The sequence below is a fragment of the Eleutherodactylus coqui genome, chromosome 3 (genome assembly GCF_035609145.1).
Source record: "Eleutherodactylus coqui strain aEleCoq1 chromosome 3, aEleCoq1.hap1, whole genome shotgun sequence".
Taxonomy (NCBI): domain Eukaryota; kingdom Metazoa; phylum Chordata; class Amphibia; order Anura; family Eleutherodactylidae; genus Eleutherodactylus; species Eleutherodactylus coqui.
The window spans coordinates 257,959,785-257,986,604 of NC_089839.1; positions in this window are offsets into that span (position 1 = coordinate 257,959,785).

The window sequence follows — 26,820 nt, forward strand, 5'->3', positions numbered from 1 at the left end:
ATGTAGAGGACACCTTGAGAAAAGAAAAATGATATATTGCAGAGATACATTCACCTGAAGCAGCTATTCTGACAGCACAGCAATATGAAATGCAGAAAACAGCTACTGCCACCTCTGGCTGGAATGTAAGGAGCACCTCCATCTAAAGTCACAAGTGCAGGTGTAGTGGCCTGAAGTGAATGGAAGGTTCCAGAGTGTGCTTAAGTGATCTATGTCTGTCTTGGGCGCTTGCAATGTCCTTGTTTTGCTTGTAGCATGAATCCGTGTTATATGTATTGCATGTCTATCATTTGTTAGTTATTTGACCATGCATTATATATGTGTTTGCAAGATGTGAGTGAGGGGAGTTGCAAGGTGTATGGTAGTTAGATAGGAAGGAGAGAAAGAGAGAGGAGGGTCTGCCTGCACAGAGACACCTTCAGTCTGTCTGTGGAGAAGATGAAGGAGACCGAGAGAGTTCCGGATGTTCTGCCTTCATGGATAATCTAAGGCGTCCTCAGTGCTGATGTCACGTACTTAGAGAGAGAAGGAGTAGTATGCAAGTGATCAGTGAGTTCTTGTATGCAAGCCAGTGTTGAGAGCATTGATTCCGGGAGAGAAAGCAAGACACAGATAACTGGGACTGTGGACTTTGTATGAATGCCCCGTGTACCTCCACTGCTGGTTTGCCTATTCTACCATTGGATTGGATTGTATGTTGGATTTACTATGTTCAGTAAAGCGGACATCATCAACCACTCCCGGTGCGTCTAGAAAAAAACTACTTTGTGTGGGCTCTAATTATTCCAAGGAGGAGCCACATCAAAGGAAAGGAACGGTGGCATCACCTATGACAACTAAAGACTTTTAGGTAACTTTGCCGTGTTACCATCCTTTTTCATTTTCCCGTGACCTCCCCCTGTGGCATGTGGACAGGTTCCGCACTACCCAGAACTGGGGAGGGGACGGTAGAGCCCCCGTGACAAGTGACCATCTCTTCTCCCGCTGTCTCCTCGGCTGTGGATCTGCTCTGCGGGCGCTGCAGGGACGAGTTTTGGCATCGTGAACGGGATAAAAATGTCTCTGAGCTGCATGTATCTGGTTGTGGTAGCACAACGAAGTCAATTTCTGTTTAAATATTTTTCCGACAAGAACGAAATCCTCTGAGCCATCGTCAAGGGCAAGGTTTGGCCAGCTATCAACACGCAAAGTGAAGGTGATGATTTTTCACCTGCATATGTGTCTCAAATGTGGTATCATCTGAAAAAGGACTGCGTTATACTACTAGACAAGATACAGTTACCCTCATTTAATTTTATTCAGGTAAAAAGTATGGACTGTTTGGATGCACAAGATGGCACCATCTTCTTCCTGCGCACTACCTAAACCCGCCAAATTTTCCCACCACTTTGTTCCCGCCATAGCTAAGGGAAAAGTAGGGGGGCAGACCCAATGTGAAACAATAGAACTGCCCAGGGGAGGAGCCAAGCAACCTCATGAGTTTACCACTGGACGTTTCTTCAGAGACCAGTGAGTATTCCCCTGTGTGCTGGATGTCCACCAGCGCATATAGAGCTGCACCTGCAAGTTACCTGCCGTGTCCACCGAAATTCTATTGGGGTGACGAGCGGGACTTGTTAGAGCTGCTTCCTACAATTTCTTGAGTTTATTCATCAAGGCAAATTTAGAGGCTAAGACTTATTGCCTCTACCTTTACGCCTTTACATGAAGGAGTATGGGGACTTTAATTTCTATTTTATGTTAGTGATGACCAACAAGAGAAGCCACCAGAGAGGTCCCAGTGGAAGCCATTTGACTTCTCTATAATCCCTCGGGAATCAAAGGGACATTTACGGGACTCTGATTCGTTGGACTTAACAGCCCTGCAATGGCAGTCGGCTGTTTTAAGCCGGTTTGGGAAGAAGAGGACTACACTGCAGAGGACGCTGAAGTAAGTGCTTACTTGAGACCCAGTCCCTCGTTGTGCTCCTCAGCAGGAATCAGGTCTTGGGAGAGTGGTGTCACCCTTACGGGATTTTCTACAGGCTCAGAAACAGAAGAGCCCATAATACTCTTGCCCCGCAAGATGTGGTGCTAGTCAATGACTTTAATAGACTTCTCATTTTCATGGTTATTGCACTTTATTTTTCCCTTAAGGCCCAAAAAGAACTCTAAAGTTATCTTCCCTATGCATAGCCCAAGTTATTCTAAATGCAAATCTTTTACATGCTTATCTTTATTGTTTAAAGTTATATGTAACATTCGTGCTTAAAGGGGTTGTCCCGCGAAACAAAGTGGGTCTATACACTTCTGTATGGCCATATTAATGCACTTTGTAATGTACATTGTGCATTAATTATGAGCCATACAGAAGTTATAAGAAATTTTTCACTTACCTGTTCCGTTGCTGGCGTCCTCGTTTCCATGGAGCCCGTCTAATTTTCAGCGTCTAATCGCCAAATTAGACGCGCTTGCGCAGTCCGGGTCTTCTTCTTTTCTCAATGGGGCTCCGTGTAGCTCCGTGTAGCTCCGCCCCGTCACGTGCCAATTCCAGCCAATCAGGAGGCTGGAATCGGCAATGGACCGCACAGAAGCCCTGCGGTCCACCGAGGGAGAAGATCCCGGCGGCCATCTTCAGCAGGTAAGTAAGAAGTCACCAGAGCGCGGGGATTCAGGTAAGCGCTGTCCGGTGTTCTTGTTTAACCCCTGCATCGGGGTTGTCTCGCGCCGAACGGGGGGGCTGTTGAAAAAAAAAAACCCCGTTTCGGCGCGGGACAACCCCTTTAAGCTAATGTGCTGGAGGAATGTTGAGTAAAAGTCTTGCTTGCATTTAGTGAATGTGTTATGGTATAGTGGTTGAATGCGGATTAGAGGAGACAATCAATCTAGATGCCACACCCTACAAATTAACAAATACTCCAGTGTCAGTCTGAAGTTTATCTGTCACAGTAGACTCAGTATTGTTATTGCCTTCTTTTTCCTAATCTCGGTTATGGGTATTAACTAGAGATGAGCGAGCACCAAAATGCTCGGGTGCTCGTTACTCGGGACGAAATTATCGCGATGCTCGAGGGTTCGTTTCGAATAACGAACCCCATTGAAGTCAATGGGTGACCCGAGCATTTTTGTATTTCGCCGATGCTCGCTAAGGTTTTCATGTGTGAAAATCTGGGCAATTCAAGAAAGTGATGGGAACGACACAGCAACGGATAGGGCAGGCGGGGGACTACATGTTGGGCTGCATCTCAAGCTCACAGGTCCCACTATTAAGCCACAATACCGGCAAGAGTGGGCCCCCCCCCTCCCAACAACTTTTACTTCTGAAAAGCCCTAATTAGCAATGGATACCTTAGCTAAGCACCACACTACCTCCAACAAAGCACAATCACTGCCTGCATGACACTCCGCTGCCACTTCTCCTGGGTTACATGCTGCCCAACCCCCCCGCACGACCCAGTGTCCACAGCGCACACCAAACTGTCCCTGCCCAGCCTTCAGCTGCCCTCATGCCACGCCACCATCATGTCTATTTATAAGTGCATCTGCCATGACGAGGAACCGCAGGCACACACTGCAGAGGGTTGGCACGGCTAGGCAGCGACCCTCTTTAAAAGGGGCGGGTCGATAGCCCACAATGCTGTACAGAAGCAATGAGAAATATAATCCTGTGCCACTGCCATCAGGAGCTGCACACGTGGGCATAGCAATGGGGAACCTATGTGCCACACACTATTCATTCTGTCAAGGTGTCTGCATGCCCCAGTCAGACCGCGGTTTTTAATTCATAGACACAGGCAGGTACAACTCCCTATTGTGAAGTCCCTGTGGACCGACAGCATGGGTGGCTCCCTGGAACCCACCGGCGGTACATAAAAATATCCCATTGCATTGCCCAATACAGTTGAGGTAGTAATGTCGTGCTTAATGCAGGTGGGCTTCGGCCCACACTGCATGCCCCAGTCTGACTGGGGTTCTTTAGAAGTGGAAACAGATGCAGTTATAATTCCCTGTGGACCGACAGCATGGGTGGCTCCCTGGAACCCACCGGCGGTACATAAAAATATCCCATTGCATTGCCCAACACAGCTGAGGTAGTAATGTCGTGCTTAATGCAGGTGGGCTTCGGCCCACACTGCATGCCCCAGTCTGACTGGGGTTCTTTAGAAGTGGAAACAGATGCATTTATAATTCTCTGTGGACCCACAGCATGGGTGGGTGCCAGGAAGCCACCGGCGGTACATAAAAATATCCCATTGCATTGCCCAACACAGCTGAGGTAGTAATGTTGTGCTTAATGCAGGTGGGCTTCGGCCCACACTGCATGCTCCAGTCAGACTGGGGTTCTTTAGAAGTGGAAACAGATGCATTTATAATTCCCTGTGGACCCACAGCATGGGTGGCTCCCTGGAACCCACCGGCGGTACATAAAAATATCCCATTGCATTGCCCAACACAGCGGATGTAACGTCAGCTGTAATGCAGGTGGGCTAAAAATTAATTTGATTACACTGTAGGCGAGGGCCCACAAAAATTGCTGTATCAACAGTACTAATGTACATCAGAAAAATTGGCCCTGGCCAACCAAGAGGGCAGGTGAAACCCATTAATCGCTTTGGTTAATGTGGCTTAAGTGGTAACTAGGCCTGGAGGCAGCCCAGTTTAACGAAAAATTGGTTCAAGTTAAAGTTTCAACGCTTTTAAGAGCATTGAAACGTATAAAAACTTTTAAGAAAAATTATATGAGTGAGCCTTGTGGCCCTAAGAAAAATTGCCCGTTCGGCGTCATTACGTGAGGTTTCAGGAGGAGAAGCAGGAGGAGCAGGAGGAGGAATATTATACACAGATTGATGAAGCAGAAATGTCCCCGTTTTGGATGGTGAGAGAGAACGATGCTTCCATCCGCGGGTGCAGCCTACGTATTGCTTAGGTATCGCTGCTGTCCGCTGGTGGAGAAGAGAAGTCTGGGGAAATCCAGGCTTTGTTCATCTTGATGAGTGTAAGCCTGTCGGCACTGTCGGTTGACAGGCGGGTACGCTTATCTGTGATGATTCCCCCAGCCGCACTAAACACCCTCTCTGACAGGACGCTAGCCGCAGGACAAGCAAGCACCTCCAGGGCATACAGCGCGAGTTCAGGCCACGTGTCCAGCTTCGACACCCAGTAGTTGTAGGTGGCAGAGGCGTCAGGGAGGACGGTCGTGCGATCGGCTACGTACTCCCTCACCATCCCTTTACAGTGCTCCCGCCGACTCAGCCTTGACTGGGGAGCGGTGACACAGTCTTGCTGGGGAGCCATAAAGCTGTCCAGGGCCTTAAAGACTGTTGTACTGCCTGTGCTGTACATGCTGCTCGATCTCCGCACCTCCCCTGCTACCTGGCCCTCGGAACTGCGCCTTCTGCCACTAGCGCTGTCGGATGGGAATTTTACCATCAGCTTGTCCGCCAGGGTCCTGTGGTATAGCAACACTCTCGAACCCCTTTCCTCTTCGGGAATGAGAGTGGAAAGGTTCTCCTTATACCGTGGGTCGAGCAGTGTGTACACCCAGTAATCCGTAGTGGCCAGAATGCGTGTAACGCGAGGGTCACGAGAAAGGCATCCTAACATGAAGTCAGCCATGTGTGCCAGGGTACCTGTACGCAACACATGGCTGTCTTCACTAGGAAGATCACTTTCAGGATCCTCCTCCTCCTCCTCCTCAGGCCATACACGCTGAAAGGATGACAGGCAAGCAGCATGGGTACCGTCAGCAGTGGGCCAAGCTGTCTCTTCCCCCTCCTCCTCATCCTCCTCATGCTCCTCCTCCTCCTCCTGAACGCGCTGAGATATAGACAGGAGGGTGCTCTGACTATCCAGCGGCATACTGTCTTCCCCCGGCTCTGTTTCCGAGCGCAAAGCGTCTGCCTTTATGCTTTGCAGGGAACTTCTCAAGATGCATAGCAGAGGAATGGTGACGCTAATGATTGCAGCATCGCCACTCATCACCTGGGTAGACTGCTCAAAGTTTCGAAGGACCTGGCAGATGTCTGCCAACCAGACCCACTCTTCTGAAAATAATTGAGGAGGCTGACTCCCACTGCGCCGCCCATGTTGGAGTTGGTATTCCACTATAGCTCTACGCTGCTCATAGAGCCTGGCCAATATGTGGAGCGTAGAGTTCCACCGTGTGGGCACGTCGCACAGCAGTCGGTGCACTGGCAGAGTAAACCGATGTTGCAGGGTCCGCAGGGTGGCAGCGTCCGTGTGGGACTTGCGGAAATGTGCGCAGAGCCGGCGCACCTTTCCGAGCAGGTCTGTCAAGCGGGGGTAGCTTTTCAGAAAGCGCTGAACCACCAAATTAAAGACGTGGGTCAGGCATGGCACGTGCGTGAGGCTGCCGAGCTGCCGAGCCGCCACCAGTCTACGGCCGTTGTCACACACGACCATGCCCGGTTGGAGGCTCAGCGGCGCAAGCCAGCGGTCGGTCTGCTCTGTCAGACCCTGCAGCAGTTCGTGGGCCGTGTGCCTCTTATCTCCTAAGCTGAGTAGTTTCAGCACGGCCTGCTGACGATGGCCCACCGCTGTGCTGCCACGACGCGCGACACCGACTGCTGGCGACGTGCTGCTGCTGCTGACACATCTTGATTGCGAGACAGAGGTTGCGTTGGAGGAGGAGGAGGAGGAGGGTGGTTTAGTGGAGGAAGCATACACCGCCGCAGATACCACCACCGAGCTGGGGCCCGCAATTCTGGGGGTGGGTATGACGTGAGCGGTCCCAGGCTCTGACTCTGTCCCAGCCTCCACTAAATTCACCCAATGTGCCGTCAGGGAGATATAGTGGCCCTGCCCGCCTGTGCTTGTCCACGTGTCCATTGTTAAGTGGACCTTGGCAGTAACCGCGTTGGTGAGGGCGCGTACAATGTTGCGGGAGACGTGGTCGTGCAGGGCTGGGACGGCACATCGGGAAAAGTAGTGGCGACTGGGAACTGAGTAGCGCGGGGCCGCCGCCGCCATCATACTTTTGAAGGACTTCGTTTCCACAACCCTATACGGCAGCATCTCAAGGCTGATAAATTTCGCTATGTGGACGGTGAACGCTTGAGCGTGCGGGTGCGTGGCGGCGTACTTGCGCTTCCGCTCAAAGACTTGCACTAGCGACGGCTGGACGGTGCGGTGCGAGACATTGCTGGATGGGGCCGAGGACAGCGGAGGTGAGGGTGTGGGTGCAGGCCAGGAGACGGTAGTGCCTGTGTCCTGAGAGGGGGGTTGGATCTCAGTGGCAGGTTGGGGCACAGGGGGAGAGGCAGCGGTGCAAACCGGAGGCGGTGAACGGCCTTCGTCCCACCTCGTGGGGTGCTTGGCCATCATATGTCTGCGCATGCTGGTGGTGGTGAGGCTGTTGGTGGTGGCTCCCCGGCTGATCTTGGCGCGACAAAGGTTGCACACCACTGTTCGTCGGTCGTCAGGCGTCTCAGTGAAAAACTGCCAGACCTTAGAGCACCTCGGCCTCTGCAGGGTGGCATTGCGCGAGGGTGCGCTTTGGGAAACACTTGGTGGATTATTCGGTCTGGCCCTGCCTCTACCCCTGGACACCGCACTGCCTCTTGCAACCTGCCGTGCTGCTGCCCTTGCCTCCCCCTCTGAAGACCTGTCCTGAGTACGCGTTGCACACCAGGTGGGGTCAGTCACCTCATCGTCCTGCTGCTCTTCCTCCGAATCCTCTGTGCGCTCCTCCCTCGCACTTACTGCCCTTACTACTACCTCACTGCAAGACAACTGTGTCTCATCGTCATCGTCCTACTCACCCACTGAAAGGTCTTGAGACAGTTGCCGGAAGTCCCCAGCCTCATCCTCGGACCCCGGGAACTTTCCAATGGTTGGGCATCAGTGACGATAAACTCCTCTGGTGGGAGAGGAACCACTGCTGCCCAATCTGAGCAGGGGTCCAAGAACAGTTCCTGGGAGTCTTCCCGCTCCTGAGCATGTGTCATTGTAGTGGAGTGAGGAGGCTGGGAGGAAGGAGGAGCAGCAGCCAGAGGATTCGGATTTGCAGCACTGGACGGCGCAGAACTGTGGGTGGATGATAGCTTGCTCGAAGCACTTTCTGCCATCCACGACAGGACCTGCTCACACTGCTCATTTTCTAATAAAGGTCTACCGTGTGGACCCATTAATTGGGCGATGAATGTGGGGACGCCAGAAACGTGCCTCTCTCCTAATCGCACAGCAGTCGGCTGCGATACACCTGGATCAGGAGCTCGGCCTGTGCCCACACCCTCACTTGGGCCTACGCGTCCTCGGCCACGTCCACGTCCTCTAGGCCTACCCCTACCCCTCAGCATGCTGTATTACCAGTGATTTCCCAGGTAGGAAATAAATTGGCGCAAGCCTGCAGGACAAATAGAATTTTTCCCTTTTTTTTTAAAGGGAAGGCCGGCCCACTGACTATATTCAATCAGATAAGAAATCTGTTCCACAGAAATGCAGTTATATGAAGTGCAGCAGAGCGGTGATTTTTCCCAGGAAGGCAGGAAATAAATTGGCGCAAGACTGCTGTTAAACGTAGCTGGCTGCGTATGATTTTTTTACTATCTCCACCCACCACACACGTACACAGAACGCTGAGGACTGACAGAGGCAGGCCACATAGAATTTTTCCCTTTTTTTAAAAGAAAAGGCCCACTGACTATATTCAATCAGATAAGAAATCTGTTCCACAGAAATGCAGTTATATGAAGTGCAGCAGAGCGGTGATTTTTCCCAGGAAGGCAGGAAATAAATTGGCGCAAGACTGCTGTTAAACGTAGCTGGCTGCGTATGATTTTTTTACTATCTCCACCCACCACACACGTACACAGAACGCTGAGGACTGACAGAGGCAGGCCACATAGAATTTTTCCCATTTTTTTTTAAAGAAAAGGCCCACTGACTATATTCAATCAATAATATATGTCTTCAGGCCCTGCCTACACAATTCTCTCCCTGTAGTATTACTGCAGGGCGCAATGCTCTGCACAGGCGATTTTGAAAAAAAAAATATGCAACACTGCTAACAGCAGCCTGCACAGTACTGCACACGGTTAAATGTGGCCCTAAGAAGGACCGTTGGGGTTCTTGAAGCCTACACTCACTCCTAACACTCTCCCTGCCTAACCACCACTTCTGTCCCTGGACTATTACTGCAGGGCGCAATGCTCTGCAGACAGCCGATTTTGAAAAAAAAAAAAGTGCAACACTGCTAACAGCACCCTCCACAGTACTGCACACGGATAGATGTGGCCCTGAGAAGGACCGTTGGGGTTCTTGAAGACTACACTCACTCCTAACACTCTCCCTACAGCAGCACCAGCAGCAGCACTTTCCCTCAGCTAACTCACAGGGCATCTGAGGCGAGCCGCGGGAGGGGCCGACTTTTATACTCGGGTGACATCTGATCTCCCCAGCCACTCACAGCAGGGGGGTGGTATAGGGCTTGAACGTCACAGGGGGAAGTTGTAATGCCTTCCCTGTCTTTCAATTGGCCAGAAAAGCGCGCTAACGTCTCACAGAGGAAAGTGAAAGTAACCCGAACACCGCGTGGTGCTCGTTAAGAGTAACGAGCATCCCGAACACCCTAATATTCGCCCGAGCATCAAGCTTGGACGAGTACGTTCGCTCATCACTAGTATTAACTAAAGCTACCACCCTTCACGAAGATTCAAAAGAATGAGTGATGGTCATTCCACTCTTCTTATTTTCAAACATACCAGTCACCTCTTTCTACTTGAATGCGCAGTTACAGTGTTGTAAATTTCTCTTTCTTTAGTCTTTGGGGAGAAGAGTTATGTATGTGCCCCATAGCAAGCTAGTGCATCCTGGATTCCGTCCAGCCTAGCAATATTGTTCTCTTGTGACTGGCTTGTCCACTTCATTACACGCTGTCATAAATTATGGCTATGTATTGAAAGTGACGTAACTAGAGATGAGCGAGTACCAAAATGCTCGGGTGCTCGTTACTCGGGACGAACTTTTCGCGATGCTCGAGGGTTCGTTTCGAGTAACGAACCCCATTGAAGTCAACGGGCGACCCGAGCATTTTTGTATTTCGCCGATGCTCGCTAAGGTTTCCTTGTGTGAAAATCTGGGCAATTCAAGAAAGTGATGGGAACGACACAGCAACGGATAGGGCAGGCAAGGGGCTACATGTTGGGCTGCATCTCAAGTTCACAGGTCCCACTATTAAGCCACAATAGCGGCAAGAGTGGGGCCCCCCCCCTCCCAAAAACTTTTACTTCTGAAAAGGCCTCATTAGCATGGCATACCTTTGCTAAGCACCACACTACCTCCAACAAAGCACAATCACTGCCTGCATGACTCTCCACTGCCACTTCTCCTGGGTTACATGCTGCCCAACCGCCCCCCCTCCCCCCCACAGCGCACACCAAAGTGTCCCTGCGCAGCCTTCAGCTGCCCTCATGCCACACCACCCTCATGTCTATTTAGAAGTGCGTCTGCCATGATGAGGAACCGCAGGCACACACTGCAGAGGGTTGGCACGGCTAGGCAGCGACCCTCTTTAAAAGGGGCGGGGCGATAGCCCACAATGCTGTACAGAAGCAATGAGAAATAGAATCCTGTGCCACCGCCATCAGGAGCTGCACACGTGGGCATAGCAATGGGGAACCTATGTGCCACACACTATTCATTCTGTCAAGGTGTCTCTGCATGCCCCAGTCAGACCGGGCTTTTTAATTCATAGACACAGGCAGGTACAACTCCCTATTGTGAAGTCCCTGTGGACCGACAGCATGGGTGGCTCCCTGGAACCCACCGGCGGTACATAAAAATATCCCATTGCATTGCCCAACACAGCTGAGGTAGTAATGTCGTGCTTAATGCAGGTGGGCTTCGGCCCACACTGCATGCCCCAGTCAGACTGGGGTTCTTTACAAGTGGAAACAGATGCATTTATAATTCCCTGTGGACCCACAGCATGGGTGGGTGCCAGGAAGCCACCGGCGGTACATAGAAATATCCCATTGCATTGCCCAACACAGCTGAGGTAGTAATGTCGTGCTTAATGCAGGTGAGCTCCGGCCAACACTGCATGCCCCAGTCAGACTGGTAATATGTACCTTAACAGTAACCGCGTTGGTGGTAATGTGGTGGTGACTGCGGACCTAGTAGCGCGGTTTTATTTTGTTGGTTTTCGGAATGTGGCCAGGATTAAGTGGGCCGTGGCGGGGGATGTTTTGGAGGCACTACGTGTCCTCTCCACGTGTCCGTGGTTATATGCACCTTAACAGTAACAGCGTTGGTGGGAAATGGCCTCGCCGCCATCATGTCTTTGGGAAGCCTCTGTTTCCACACCCCAGAGACATACCATTAGCAGCGGTATAGGCAGAGCCCAGAATTAGTAACATTTCAGCCGTAGCATTAGCGACAGGCCCCACTAACATATCACTAGCAGCATTATAGGGGGAGCACAGTCTTAGTTCGATTTCAGTAATAGTAGCAGCCTACACAGGCCCCAGTAACAATTCCGAGCAGCAGTATAGTGGGAGCGCAGTCTTCGTTCCATTTCAGTAATAGTAGCAGCCTACACAGGCCCCAGGAACAATTCCGAAGCAGCAGTATAGTGGGAGCGCAGTCTTAGTTCCATTTCAGTAGCTGCAGTATAGCAAAGGCCCAAGTTACATTTATGTAGCTAAAGTGTAGGCCAACCCCACACACACTTCTGTACCATGAGTGCAGGCGAAGAACATACAAATTGCTATGATTACACTGTAGGTGAGGGCCCCAAAACATTGGTGTACCAACAGTACTAATGTACCTCAGTAAAAATTGGCCATGCCCAACCAAGATGGCAGGTGAAACCCATTAATCGCTTTGGTTAATGTGGCTTAAGTGGTAACTAGGCCTGGAGGCAGCCCAGTTTAACAAAAAATTGGTTCAAGTTAAAGTTTCAACGCTTTTAAGAGCATTGAAACATATAAAAATTGTTTAGAAAAATTAGATGAGTGAGCCTTGTGGCCCTAAGAAAAATTGCCCGTTCAGCGTGATTACGTGAGGTTTCAGGAGGAGGAGCAGGAGGAGGAGGAGGAATATTAGACACAGATTGATGAAGCAGAAATGTCCCCGTTTTGGATGGTGAGAGAGAACGTAGCTTACGTATCGCTGCTGTCCATTGGTGGAGAAGAGAAGTCTGGGGAAATCCAGGCTTTGTTCATCTTGATGAGTGTTAGCCTGTCGGCACTGTCGGTTGACAGGCGGGTACGCTTATCTGTGATGATTCCCCCAGCCGCACTAAACACCCTCTCTGACAAGACGCTAGCCGCAGGACAAGCAAGCACCTCCAGGGCATACAGCGCGAGTTCAGGCCACGTGTCCAGCTTCGACACCCAGTAGTTGTAGGGGGCAGAGGCGTCACGGAGGACGGTCGTGCGATCGGCTACGTACTCCCTCACCATCCTTTTATAGTGCGCCCGCCGACTCAGCCTTGACTGGGGAGCGGTGACACAGTCTTGCTGGGGAGCCATAAAGCTGTCCAGGCCCTTAAAGACTGTTGCACTGCCTGGGCTGTACATGCTGCTCGATCACCGCACCTCCCCTGCTACCTGGCCCTCGGAACTGCGCCTTCTGCCACTAGCGCTGTCGGATGGGAATTTTACCATCAGCTTGTCCGCCAGGGTCCTGTGGTATAGCAACACTCTCGAACCCCTTTCCTCTTCGGGAATGAGAGTGGGAAGGTTCTCCTTATAGCGTGGGTCGAGCAGTGTGTACACCCAGTAATCCGTAGTGGCCAGAATGCGTGTAACGCGAGGGTCAAGAGAAAGGCAACCTAACATGAAGTCAGCCATGTGTGCCAGGGTACCTGTACGCAACACATGGCTGTCCGCACTAGGAAGATCACTTTCAGGATCCTCCTCCTCCTCCTCCTCCTCAGGCCATACACGCTGAAATGATGACAGGCAAGCAGCATGGGTACCGTCAGCAGTGGGCCAAGCTGTCTCTTCCCCCTCCTCCTCATCCTCCTCATGCTCCTCCTCCTCCTCCTGAACGCGCTGAGATATAGACAGGAGGGTGCTCTGACTATCCAGCGACATACTGTCTTCCCCCGGCTCTGTTTCCGAGCGCAAAGCGGCTGCCTTTATGGTTTGCAGGGAACTTCTCAAGATGCATAGCAGAGGAATGGTGACGCTAATGATTGCAGCATCGCCGCTCACCACCTGGGTAGACTGCTCAAAGTTTCGAAGGACCTGGCAGATGTCTGCCAACCAGGCCCACTCTTCTGAAAATAATTGAGGAGGCTGACTCCCACTGCGCCGCCCATGTTGGAGTTGGTATTCCACTATAGCTCTACGCTGCTCATAGAGCCTAGCCAACATGTGGAGCGTAGAGTTCCACCGTGTGGGCACGTCGCACAGCAGTCGGTGCACTGGCAGATTAAACCGATGTTGCAGTGTCCGCAGGGTGGCAGCGTCCGTGTGGGACTTGCGGAAATGTGCGCAGAGCCGGCGCACCTTTACGAGCAGGTCTGACAAGCGTGGGTAGCTTTTCAGAAAGCGCTGAACCACCAAATTAAAGACGTGGGCCAGGCATGGCACGTGCGTGAGGCTGCCGAGCTGCAGAGCCGCCACCAGGTTACGGCTGTTGTCACACACGACCATGCCCGGTTGGAGGCTCAGCGGCGCAAGCCAACGGTCGGTCTGCTCTGTCAGACCCTGCAGCAGTTCGTGGGCCGTGTGCCTCCTATCTCCTAAGCTGAGTAGTTTCAGCACGGCCTGCTGACGCTTGCCCACCGCTGTGCTGCCACGCCGCGCGACACCGACTGCTGGCGACGTCCTGCTGCTGCTGACACATCTAGATTGCGAGACAGAGGTTGAGGAGGAGGAGGAGGGTGCTTTAGTGGAAGAAGCATACACCGCCGAACATACCACCACCGAGCTGGGGCCCGCAATTCTGGGGGTGGGTAGGACGTGAGCGGTCCCAGGCTCTGACTCTGTCCCAGCCTCCACTAAATTCACCCAATGTGCCGCCAGGGAGCTGTAGTGGCCCTGCCTGCCTGTGCTTGTCCACGTGTCCGTAGTTAAGTGGACCTTGCCACTAACCGCTTTGGTGAGGGCGCGTACAATGTTGCGGGAGACGTGGTCGTGCAGGGCTGGGACGGCACATCGGGAAAAGTAGTGGCGACTGGGAACTGAGTAGCACGGGGCCGCCGCCGCCATCATAGCTTTGAAAGCCTCCGTTTCCACAACCCTATACGGCAGCATCTCAAGGCTGATAAATTTGGCTATGTTGACGGTTAACGATTGAGCGTGCGGGTGCGTGGCGGCGTACTTTCGCTTGCGCTCCAACACTTGCGCTAGCGACGGCTGGACTGTGCGGTGCGAGACATTGGTGGATGGGGCCGAGGACATCGGAGGTGAGGGTGTGGGTGCAGGCCATGAGACGGTAGTGCCTGTGTCCTGAGAGGGGGGTTGGATCTCAGTGGCAGGTTGGGGCACAGGGGGAGAGGCAGCGGTGCAAACCGGAGGCGGTGAACGGCCTTCGTCCCACCTTGTGGGGTGCTTGGCCATCATATGTCTGCGCATGCTGGTAGTGGTGAGGCTGTTGGTGGTGGCTCCCCGGCTGATCTTGGCGCGACAAAGGTTGCACACCACTGTTCGTCGGTCGTCAGGCGTCTCGGTGAAAAACTGCCAGACCTTAGAGCACCTCGGCCTCTGCAGGGTGGCATGGCGCGAGGGTGCGCTTTGGGAAACAGTTGGTGGATTATTCGGTCTGGCCCTGCCTCTACCCCTGGCCACCGCACTGCCTCTTGCAACCTGCCCTGCTGCTGCCCGTGCCTCCCCCTCTGAAGACCTGTCCTGTGTAGGCGTTGCACACCAGGTGGGGTCAGTCACCTCATCGTCCTGCTGCTCTTCCTCCGAATCCTCTGTGCGCTCCTCCCTCGGACTTACTGCCCTTACTACTACCTCACCGATAGACAACTGTGTCTCATCGTCATCGTCCTCCTCACCCACAGAAAGTTCTTGAGACAGTTGGCGGAAGTCCCCAGCCTCATCCCCCGGACCCCGGGAACTTTCCAATGGTTGTGCATCAGTGACGATAAACTCCTCTGGTGGGAGAGGAACCACTGCTGCCCAATCTGAGCAGGGGCCCGAGAACAGTTCCTGGGAGTCTTCCCGCTCCTGAGCATGTGTCATTGTAGTGGAGTGAGGAGGCTGGGAGGAAGGAGGAGCAGCAGACAGAGGATTCGGATTTGCAGCAGTGGACGGCGCAGAACTGTGGCTGGATGATAGGTTGCTCGAAGCACTTTCTGCCATCCAGGACAGGACCTGCTCACACTGCTCATTTTCTAATAAAGGTCTCCCGCGTGGACCCATTAATTGGGCGATGAATGTGGGGACGCCAGAAACGTGCCTCTCTCCTAATCGCGCAGCAGTCGGCTGCGACACACCTGGATCAGGAGCTCGGCCTGTGCCCACACCCTCACTTGGGCCTACGCGTCCTCGGCCGTGTCCACGTCCTCTAGGCCTACCCCTACCCCTCAGCATGCTGTATTACCAGTGATTTGATTTCACAGGCAGGAAAGAAATTGGCGCAAGCCTGCAGGCCAAATATAATTTTTTAACTTTTTTTAAAAAGGAAAGGCCCACTGCCTCTAGTGAATGAATAATAAGTTTAATAACTGTGTTGCGGCCCTGCAAAAGTGTCATAGAACTTTACTGTTGCAGAGTTATTAACTGTGGCAGAGCAGGTATTTCCCAGGCAGGAAAGAAATTGGCGCAAGGCTGCACTCAACCGTAGCTGGTTGCGTCTGATTTTTTTAGGTTCTCCACGCAGCACACACGTACCCAGAGCCCTTAGGACTGACAGAGGCAGGGCAAATATATTTTTTTCCCTTTTGTTAAAAAAGAAAAGGCCCACTGCGTCTATTCAATGACTAATATAACTGTGTTGCGGCCCTGCAAAAGTGTCACAGAACTTTACTGTTGCAGAGTTATTTACTGTGGCAGAGCAGGTATTTCCCAGGCAGGAAAGAAATTGGCGCAAGGCTGCACTCAACCGTAGCTGGTTGCGTCTGATTTTTTTAGGTTCTCCACGCAGCACACACGTACCCAGAGCCCTTAGGACTGACAGAGGCAGGGCAAATATACTTTTTTCCCTTTTGTTAAAAAGGATAGGCCCACTGCGTCTATTCACTGAATAATAAGTTTAATAACTGACACTGTGTTGCGGCCCTGCAAAAGTGTCACAGAACTTTACTGTTGCAGAGTTATTAACTGTGGCAGAGCAGGTATTTCCCAGGCAGGAAAGAAATTGGCGCAAGGCTGCACTCAACCGTAGCTGGTTGCGTCTGATTTTTTTAAGTTCTCCACGCAGCACACACGTACCCAGAGCCCTTAGGACTGACAGAGGCAGGGCAAATATACTTTTTTCCCTTTTCTTAAAAAAGAAAAGGCCCACTGCGTCTATTCAATGACTAATAACTGTGTTGTGGCCCTGCCTACACAATTCTGTGCCTGTAGTATCAATGCAGGGTGCAATACTCTGCACCGCCGATTTTGAGAAAAAAAAAAAAAAAGCAACACAGCTAACAGCAGCCTGCACAGTACTCCACACAGTTAAATGTGGCCCTAGAAAGGACCGTTGAGGTTCTTGAAGGCTACACTCACTCCTAACACTCTCCCTGCCTAAGCACCACTTCTGTCCCTAATACCGGGTGCAATGCTCTGCACTGCCGATTTTGAGAAGAAAAAAAATTTCTCCACTGCTAACAGCAGCCTGCACACACGTAGATGTGGCCCTAAGAAGGACCGTTGGGGTTCTTGAAGCCTACACTCACTACAAATACTCTCCCTACAGCAACTCCAATAGAACAGCACTTTCCCTCAGCTAACTCACAAGACATCTGAGGCGAGCCGCGGGAGGGGCCGACTTTTATACTCAGGTGACATCTGATCGCCCCAGCCACTCACAGCAGGGGGGTGGTATAGGGCTTGAACGTCACAGGGGGAAGTTGTAATGCCTTCCCTGTCTTTCAATTGGCCAGAAAAGCGCGCTAACGTCTCAGAGAGGAAACTGAAAGTAACCGGAACACCGCGTGGTACTCGTTACGAGTAACGAGCATCCCGAACACCGTAATATTCGCACGAATATCAAGCTCGGACGAGTAATGTTCGCTCATCTCTAGACGTAACTGATAGTCTGAGTACGCCGGAATGGGTTAACTCTGAGTAGTAACCGGGAGGCGAAACTTTTATAACGGTTTCGCCTTGCACATTTCCAACACTGTGTAATGAGTTCTCCAAGGTATAACAAGTACAACACTGAGGAATTTCCACTCGGATTACACTCTGTGTTTGAGAGGCGCCGGGGTCGGCTTATTCTTAAGTATTGGGGAATGTAGTGGCCTGAAATGAATGGAAGGTTCCAGAGTGTGCTTGAATGATCTATGTCTATCTTGTGCATTTGCAATGTCCTTGTTTTGCTCGTAGCATGGATCCGTGAGTTTTTGTACGCAAGCCAGGAGAGCATTGATTCCAGGAGAAAAAGCAAGACACAGATAACTGGGACTGTGAACTTTGTATGAATGCCCCGTGTACCTCCACTGCTGGTTTGCCTATTCTACCATTGCATGTACTTAATTATTCCAAGGAGCTGCTGCATCAAAGGAAAGGAACGGTGACGTCACCTGTGACAACTAAAGACTTTCAGGTAACTTTGCCGGGTTACCATTCCCTTTTTATTTTCCTGTGACCTCCCCCTGTGGCGACGTGGATGGGTCCAGTGCTACCCAGAACTGGGGAGGGGACAGTGGAGCCCCCGTGACAAGTGACCATCTCTACTCCCGCTGTCTCTTCAGCTGTGGGCCTCCTCTGCGGATGCTGCACAGGAAAGAAAGAGAAGACATGTCATTGCTGAAGATAGAGAGTCCAGGAATGGATGTAAAGATGCTTTATTGCAACAAACAGGCAACATGTTTCAGTGCCTGAGTAGCACCTTCCTCAAACCAGTTACAAATAAGCTGCACCAGATCAGATGATGTCATTTACTGTATCTGCTGCAGCTCTTTTGCATTTGGTTTATGGAAGTACCACTCTGACACAGAAATGTATTGTCTGTTTGTTGCAATAAAGCATCGTTATATCCTTTCCTGGACTCCCTATCTGTATCCTTTCTTTCCTGCCTTCACTTCTAAACAATTACTTGTAGACAGTCCTAAATTCAACCGATTAATAAGTAAGCAGAGCTACTGTGACTAGAGATGAACGAGCACGCTCGGATAAGGCAGTTACTCGAGCAAGCATCGCTCCTCTCGAGTAACTGCATTCTCGTTTGAGCAGGCTAGAGGGGTGGAGTGGGGGGCGCGGGGTTAAGCGGGGGGTGGCGTGGGGTAGCGGGTGGCAGAGACATCTGCTCCCCCATTTCTGTCGGCTAGAAAAATACATGACATGCTCAATTTTTGTGGGCATTTGCACACTAAAGCCACCATAGGAAACTGCACACGTAACTGCAGCATTTCACGCTGTTAATTGATAACACCAGGACTAATTAGGCAACTGAGCCTTTTCAAAATTGGCGCAAGTGTGTTCCGTGCTGATGTAAATGGGTCTAGCAGTACAAAAGTGTACAGTAAGCTACGTGTTAGCGCTCCATTCAAAACGCAATCACACCATGCTCTCGCAAGCGTTAATACGTCATGCTTGTGTACAGGAGCCCTTAAAGAGCATATAACTTTTCAGGTGACTTTTTAGAATAAGTTGTAATGTGCATGTATATGAGGAGTAGCAGTGTTTTCGGCTGTTATATGACTTGTATTTTGCATTTTCATCAGTTTTTTGCTCTACAGCTTCTATAAACTTTTCTCTCCTTCCTGCTGCTCACTCACCCTCCCCAAATCCTCTCCATAGATTCCTATGGGCAGCATGAGACAGCACCCACCCACACATAGGCCTCTTTCACACAAACATCATTTTAGCGCTCCGATAGCTGCGCTAAAAAATTGAGGCTATCGGAACTTAAAATTGCGTGAATGAAAAATAGCTGTGACCAAGTTGTGGCTATTTTCCGCAATTTTACATGGCTGGCTGTGGCATCTTGCAGTGCACTGATGCCACAGCCCCGAAATCCCTTGCTCAGCAAAACAATGTAATTGACTTGAATGCCTCACTAGAAACACCTGTCATTGTTTAAGGCCCCCTGCACACGGGCGGAAATTCTGCAGTGGAATTTCCCGCAGAATTTCCACTCGTGCCCGCCTGCATAGGATTGCATCGCAAAACGCAATCCTATACACACAGCCGCGATTTGTCCGCGTGTGTTTTCACAACAAATCGCGGCATGTTCTATTTCTGTGCAGGTCTCGCAGAGGTCCGCACAGAAATGTCAGTAGTGACGGACTGGCTCCGCTCTGCGCATGCGCCGGCTGGCCGGCAGCTGGCGCAAAGCAGAGACAGAAGATTCTGGGAACGGGTAAGCCGCAGGCCTCTGCAGGGGCACGGGTCCGCATCCAGCTGCGAAAATTCTCGCAGCAGAATCCGAGCTGGCCGTCTGCAGGCTGCCTAACAGTGCTAGCCGCTGTTAAACTCCCTCCACCTCCCTTTGCCGTCCGGCTTGCATAGACTCCCAGAGGAGTTGGTGTAAAAACCTTCTTTCCTCTTGATGTAGAGAATGCCCCCTTGTTACTATTGCGGTTCTTTGTATAAATAGATGATGTGAGAGATCTCTGTATTGTCCCCTGATATAGCTTTACATAATTATTAGGTCGCACCTCAACCGTCTTTTCTCTAAATTATATAACCCCAATTTTGATAACTTCTCTGGGTATTGTAGTCTGCCCATTCCATTTACTTTTTGTTAGTTGCCTTTGAACCCCGTCAAGCTCTGATACATCTTTCTTGAGTACCGATGTACCATTAATAAATACTCACTGCTTTCTATCACTGAGCCAGTTATTTACCTACATTCTCACCCAGATCAAGCATTCTCATTTTATATACCAACCTTTTATGTGGCACAGTATCAAACGCTTTGGAAATGTCCAGATATATAAGATCCAATGACTCTCCCTGGTCCAGTCTAGAACTTACCAACTCGTAGAAGCTGTTTAGATCAGTTTGACAGGAGCAATCCCTCAAACCCATGCTGGAGTTATACAGCTTTTCCTTGAGGTATTTTAGGATAGCATCTCTTAGAAACCCTTCAAACATTTTACCCTCAACAAAAGTAAGACTTACTGGTCTGTACTTTCAATCTCTTTTTTTAAAAATATCGGCACCGCATTGACTTTGTGCTAATCCTGTGAAACATACTCCATCACTATAGAGCCCTTAAATATGGGAAACAATAGTCTTACCTGATTCCCTTATAGCCCAAGGGTGTATGCCACTGGGACCTGATGATTTGTCTATTTTAATATTTTTAAGGTGGCTCTGCACTTCTTCATGGATTAAACTAGTGACATTTAGTGGAGAGTTTACTTTAACACTCTGCATCTCATCTGTTATTTAATTTTCCATTGTGAATATATTGGATAAAAAACTATTTAATAGGTTTACTTCATCACATCACACTCCACAATTTTCCATATAATATTTATTAAAGGGCCAGCACTTTCAGGATTATTTTTTTTACTATTTATATAACAGCTTAGTATTAGTTTTGCTCTCCTTGGCAAAGAGACAATGTTTTTATTCTGCTTATAAGTTTTTAGTGCTTCTTCGCTGTATGTGGCTCCTGATCACATGATCGCCGTTATCCAATGAATAACAGCAATCATGTAAAGTTAAAAAAAATGTAGAAAAAAAAGTTTGTTTCATCTCCCCTCATGCATCATATCCATGAGGGGAGATGAAATAATGTACCTAAGGCCCCTGAAATTATCTGCAGACATTATCCTGGCCTCTGTGCACATGGCCGTCGCCAAAATGGTGGACGCATGCGCAAAAGCCGCAGATTGCCGGGGTAGGTTAAAATCTCCCTGCTCCTGGCTACCAAACATAGCCGAGAGACTGGAGATTTCACATGGGGCTGCGGTGTGCAGTCCTTGGTTACATGATAGCTGTTATGCAATGGATAACGGCGGTTAAGTAAAAGAAAAAAAAGTTAAAGTTTCACCCCCATCACGGATACGATCCGTGAGGGGAGGTGAAATTACTTGCCTAAGGTCTCTGGCGCTGTCCCCCGATGGGATCTTTATCCGCGGACCTCTTCCCAGCTTCGGCGCATGCACCCCTTGCCAAAATGGCAGACGCAAACGCCGAAGCTGGGAGGGCCCATAAAATTTAAAATCTCCTTGCTCCTAGCTAATAAAGGTAGCCGAGAGCCTGGAACAGTGACCAAGGGCCGCAGTGAGTGGTCTCTGGTCACGTGATCGCCGTTATTCAATGGATAATGGCGATCACGTAAAAGGTAAAAAAAAAGTTGAAGTTTAATGCTCCTTTCGGTTTGGGCCCTGTGCATATGGACATAAGATTAGGGCCACAATGGGTATGTCTCTGAACACAGGACAAACAGAGTATCCGTTTGGGGGTAAAAGTCTTCATTTATATGTTTGCTGTACAAAAAAAACTTTTTTGAAAATGTCACAATTTCCAAAAAAACAAAAATCATAATTTTTTCCTTCTGCTTTTCTTACATTCATTTAAAATCTGTGGGGTCAAAACATGCAGTACACCCCTAGAGAAATTCATTAAGGAGTCTAGTTTTCAAAGTGGGGTTATTTGTGGGGGTTCTCTGTCGTTTTGGCCACTCAAGGGCTCCACAAGTGAACAATGGGGCCTAAAACACCTTCAGACAAAATGTCTGTTCTAAAAGCCACTGGCTGCTCCTCTCGGTTTTGGCCCCATTGTGTATACGGACATAAGATTAGGAGCACGATGGCTATGGTTCTGAACACAGGGTGTAAATCCTCATTTTCATGTGCACTATAGAAAAACACTCTGTCTTTAAAATGACATATTTGCAAAAATGTGGAATTTTATTTTTCTCCTCTAAGGCCTCTTTCACACAGGCTACAAAATATTGCTACAAAATCATCGCTACAAAATGCATGTATGTGAAGCTCATAGTTTCCAATAGGTTCTTGCACATGAGAGATGTTTTGTAGCCTGAAAGAGCTCATTGGAAACCATGAGCTTCACATACATGCGTTTTGTAGCAATGATTTTGTAGCGAGATGTTTATAGCCCATGAAACTCCTGAAAAGAAACTGTGGGGTCAAAATACTCCTGACACCCATCAGTGAATACATTAAGATGTGTATTTTTTTAAATGGAGTCATTTGTGGGCGTATCGGTATCTATCATTCTGATAGATATGAGCCTTTGCAATCTTGACTTGGTGTAGGAAAACAAAGTGTTCTTCAAAATGTTGAGAACTCTGTGCAACACAATTTTTATAACAGATAAGCAGATAGGCGGCTCATAGTAACTTTAGTGTGCTGAATTCAAATCTGTTTTTTTTCTGCCACATAAGGTTTTCCAATTATGGGGAATAATGTAATCCAATTGCCATTGTATTGCATTTTTTGGAAAGATGCCTATATAATTAATCCAGTCGGCTCGCCATTAACCTTGCTTAATAAACAGAACAAAAGTGATTGTGCAACTATTTCATAATCCCTGTTACACACTGCATGCTAATTGAACACTATAAGGGTAGGTTTATGTAACATATAGGGCATGTTTCCACGTGGCGGAAAAACGCTGCCGATCAGTAAGTTGTAATTGATGAACTGTGTTTTACAGGTCATTGGTTAGGCCTTAGTCACACGGGCGTTTTTCCCCACGATTTGCGGATCGCATGACGGATGCGCATCCGCAAATCGCGTGACTGGGGCCGAAAAATCGCCCGAAAAAACTGCTCCTAGCCACGTTTCAATAGAAACGGCCGGAGCAGTGCAGCGCTGTCCAGCGCATTGAATTCAATGGAGCCGGCAATACAGCCGGCTCCATTGAAAGCAATGCGCTGCGGGCGATCTCACCATGAATTTTCGGGAAGGGCTTAAATATATAAGCCCTTCCCTGCAATTCATCCAGAAATGTGTAAAAAAAAATAAATATATATATATATACTCACCTGGTCCCGGCAGACGGAGTTCAGCCGCGGCCGGCGGCAGTTCTCCTGAACTGCTCTCTGTAGTATTCAGCAGCCGGGGATTTAAAATCCCCGCCTGCTGAATGAGCTGCCTCTGATTGGTCACAGCCTGACCAATCAGAGGCAGCTCTCACTCACACCCATTCATGAATTCATGATTGGCTCAGCGCTTTGGTCACTAAGGGGTTAAATAACTTAAAAAAGAGACGTGCTGCTATTATTCGGTTTTACCAGTGTAATCAGCATGTTTAAATTTTATAGAAACATATCAATTACTTTCTGTTACAAAAAAAAAAAAATGTAATTAATGTTACATTTGTACATCTCCTAAAGGGTTTTTAAAAAACTAAAGTTTTTCAAATGTGTGTGGGGGGTCTGGAACGCAGACCGTAATGCGAATGTTGCCTGTATCCAAATTAAGAGGAAATATTATATAGAGTACTCATAGTTGAGAACCATAACGCAGACCGTAATGCGAATGTTGCCTGTATCCAAATTAAGAGGAAATATTATATAGAGTACTCATAGTTGAGAACCATAATGACCCACTATACACAGACTGTCTAGTAAATCAGAATGAATTCTGTTTATTGTTGTACATTGCTAGTTTATATGCAAGTTGAATAGAAGGCGTTTCCAATACCTAGTTTCATTCTACTTTTGCTGACCAAACCCTCATTCCAACAGATTACAATAGGGCTGTAAATCAAAAGCCTTTTAAACAAAAGGTATCAACAAAGCTGTTTGAACTATACATAAAACAATTACATGTGATAATAAAGGTTGTCTCCTGGCTGGCTGAGTACCTACTTAATCAGAATGTAATCTTAAAGATCCATCAACAATTTGCACATCAAAAGAGGGGACATTGTTTCTAGTTTTCACATAGACAAAACTGGTTCAGCCACCTACTCGGGAGTCAGCACAAAGTTGGTAAGTTGGTATTCAGTAAGATAACTGAATAAAATCTAATTAATCATACATTTAGTATTTTAAAATCAATATTCAAATAAACGCTTGAATATACCTTTTTACATATGATTCTGTATCCAAATTCTACTAGCAACTTCCGGAATGTTTTACATATAATACATTACATTATATAACCAAATAACTAATGTCACATTTATTATGCTGTTTCCTTATCCTTCTTATGTTAGGTTATTAAAAATATTGATTGACCCCTATCATGTGTGTCCAGAATAAAGTAAACAGATGGAAATATATACCTCTTCAAAAATGTGTACAGTATGGGCTTTTACCCACTAACATTTTTTTTAACGCTGCAATATCCCTGCGTTATTTTCAATGGGACTTTCTAATGTTACAATTGCATTGCACACAAATTGCAAGTTTCTGCTTTTGCGATTTTTGTGCGATGCGATTTTAACATGAGAAAGTCCCATTTAAAAAAAAAATGCAGCGATATCGCAGCGTTAAAAAAAAATGCTAGTGGGTAAAAGCCCTAAGTTTGCACATATTTAACATATTGCAGTTGAAAATGTGAAAAAATAACAATTTTTTCAAAATGTTCACAATTTTGGCACTTTTAATAAATTTGCACAAATTCTATTGGTCTTTTTTTACCATCTAAATGAAGTACAATATGTAGCAAAAAAACAATGTCAGAATTGCTTGATTATGCAAAACCTTTACAGAGTTATTCTATGTTAAAGTGACACATCAGATTTCCAGAATTTGTTTTGCTCATTAAGGCGCAAACAGGCTTGGTCACTAAGGGGTTAAGAGTCAGTGTAAACATGGAAGCATGCAAAGAATGTTGCAAATTCTAATCTCAATGTTACACTTTTGCAAGGACACGTTTAACCCCTTAGTGACAGCCAATATGCCTTTTTACTGACCTTACTAATGTGCTTTAAGCCTGCAGATACATCTCTTTAAGGCAGTTGCTTGGATGATAGCCAGACTTCTGCTCTAACTGCCAAGAGCAGAGAAACTTCAGATCCTGTCAGTCTAACGCCCTACATGGGGGAAGGGGCTCTTTCTGTCACCTATCAGTACAACGCAGTGCAGTTGCAAGGTACCAATGACAGATAGAAGCCTGGCAAAGGCCTCCATGTCTGCCATCTAACTCAGCCTATTAGACTGTGCCTCTTGCAGCATCTAATAAGCTGCTGTGATAGGCTTAGAAAAATGCACTGCATAAATAATGCAGTGTACTATCCAAGCGATCACATGTTCAAGCCCCCTTGAGGGACTAACAAATAGCATAAAAAAAGTTCAATCAAGTCTGAGTTAAATAAAAAAAATCTAGTTTAAAGAGAAAAAATACAAAAACCTATTTTCTGTGGATAAAATACCCCCAAAATTATTAAAACGCAACACATAATAGATATTATGGCATTCATAATGACCCTAATGCAAATCTCTTGTTATTAATGGTGCATGGTGAATGCTGAAAAAATCATTTTAAAAAGTAATGCCAGAATTCCAATTTTTTTTTGTTGGCCTCCCAAAAAACGCAATAAAAGGCATTCCAATAGTCACTTGGACCTCAAAATAGTACCCATTAAAATGCAACTCTTCCTATAAAAAACAAGAACTCACATAGCTTCACTGTTATAAAAATAGAAATGTTATGGGTCTTATAATGTGACAAAGTAGATTCCATTGTTTTTGTTTAAAAATGTGTCTTTATTGTGCAAAAGTAGTAAAAAAAAACTAACATAAACCTGGTGTCACAGTACTCGTGTTGATCCAGATAAGAAAATGATCATGTTATTTTTACTAAATTGTGAAGGTCTTGAAAATAAAACCCTGAAAATAATGGCAGAATTTTTCCATTTCCCCTCCAAGAACTGTAATAAAAGTCATACAACACATTATATGTTCAACTCATGCCCCCCCAAAACAAGCCCTCATATATCTATATCAATGAGTTATGACTCTTGCCAGGCAACATTGGTCCTTAAAGGGGTTGTCTCGAGGAAGCAGTGAATTTTTTTTTTTGCCCAGTCCCCCTAATTAAGCATACATTACTAAGCCCCCCTGTAAATGACTTTTCTAGCTGGTTTGTACTTACAGTTCCAGCGTTTCAGCAACTTATAAAAATTTTCCCAAGATGGCCGCCGGCTTTTTTCCCGTCACTTGCTGTAGCCCGACGTGCGCGCTCCCGAGACGCTACCAGCTGTGTCTCCCTGACAACCAGACGCCCCGCAGCCGCCGACCGGACCCCTGGATTGAACGCGGCCGACCACGGCACACAGTCACCCACCGCCAGGCAGCAGGTGACCGGCGCTAGACCCATGACAACAGACGAAGGCCCCCCGGCCCAGCGGCAGTCCCCCCGGCCCAGCGGCAGCCCACCCCGGCCCAGCGGCAGACCCCCCGGCCCAGCGGCAGATCCCCGGCCCAGCGGCAGTCCCCCCGGCCCAGCGGCAGTCCCCCCCGGCCCAGCGGCAGACCCCCCGGCCCAACGGAAGCCTCCCCCGGCCCAGCGGCAGACCCCCCGGCCCAGCGGCAGCCCCCCCCCGGCCAAGCGGCAGACCCCCCGGCCCAGCGGCAGACCCCCCGGCCCAGCGGCAGCCCCCCCGGCCCAGCGGCAGCCCCCCCGGCCCATCACTTACCTGGGCAGCAGGACGGCGGGACAGCTGGGCGGATTCTCGGGACAGCTGGGCGGCTTCTCTGGACAGCTGGGCGGCTCAAGTTTCTGCACCTTCCTCTAAGAGAGGATGGTACAGAATGGCCGCTCCAGCGCGCTCCTGAGAAGTGACAGCTCATCTGCGCATGCGCTGAAGAGCTGTAGCGGCTAGCAGGCTGAAG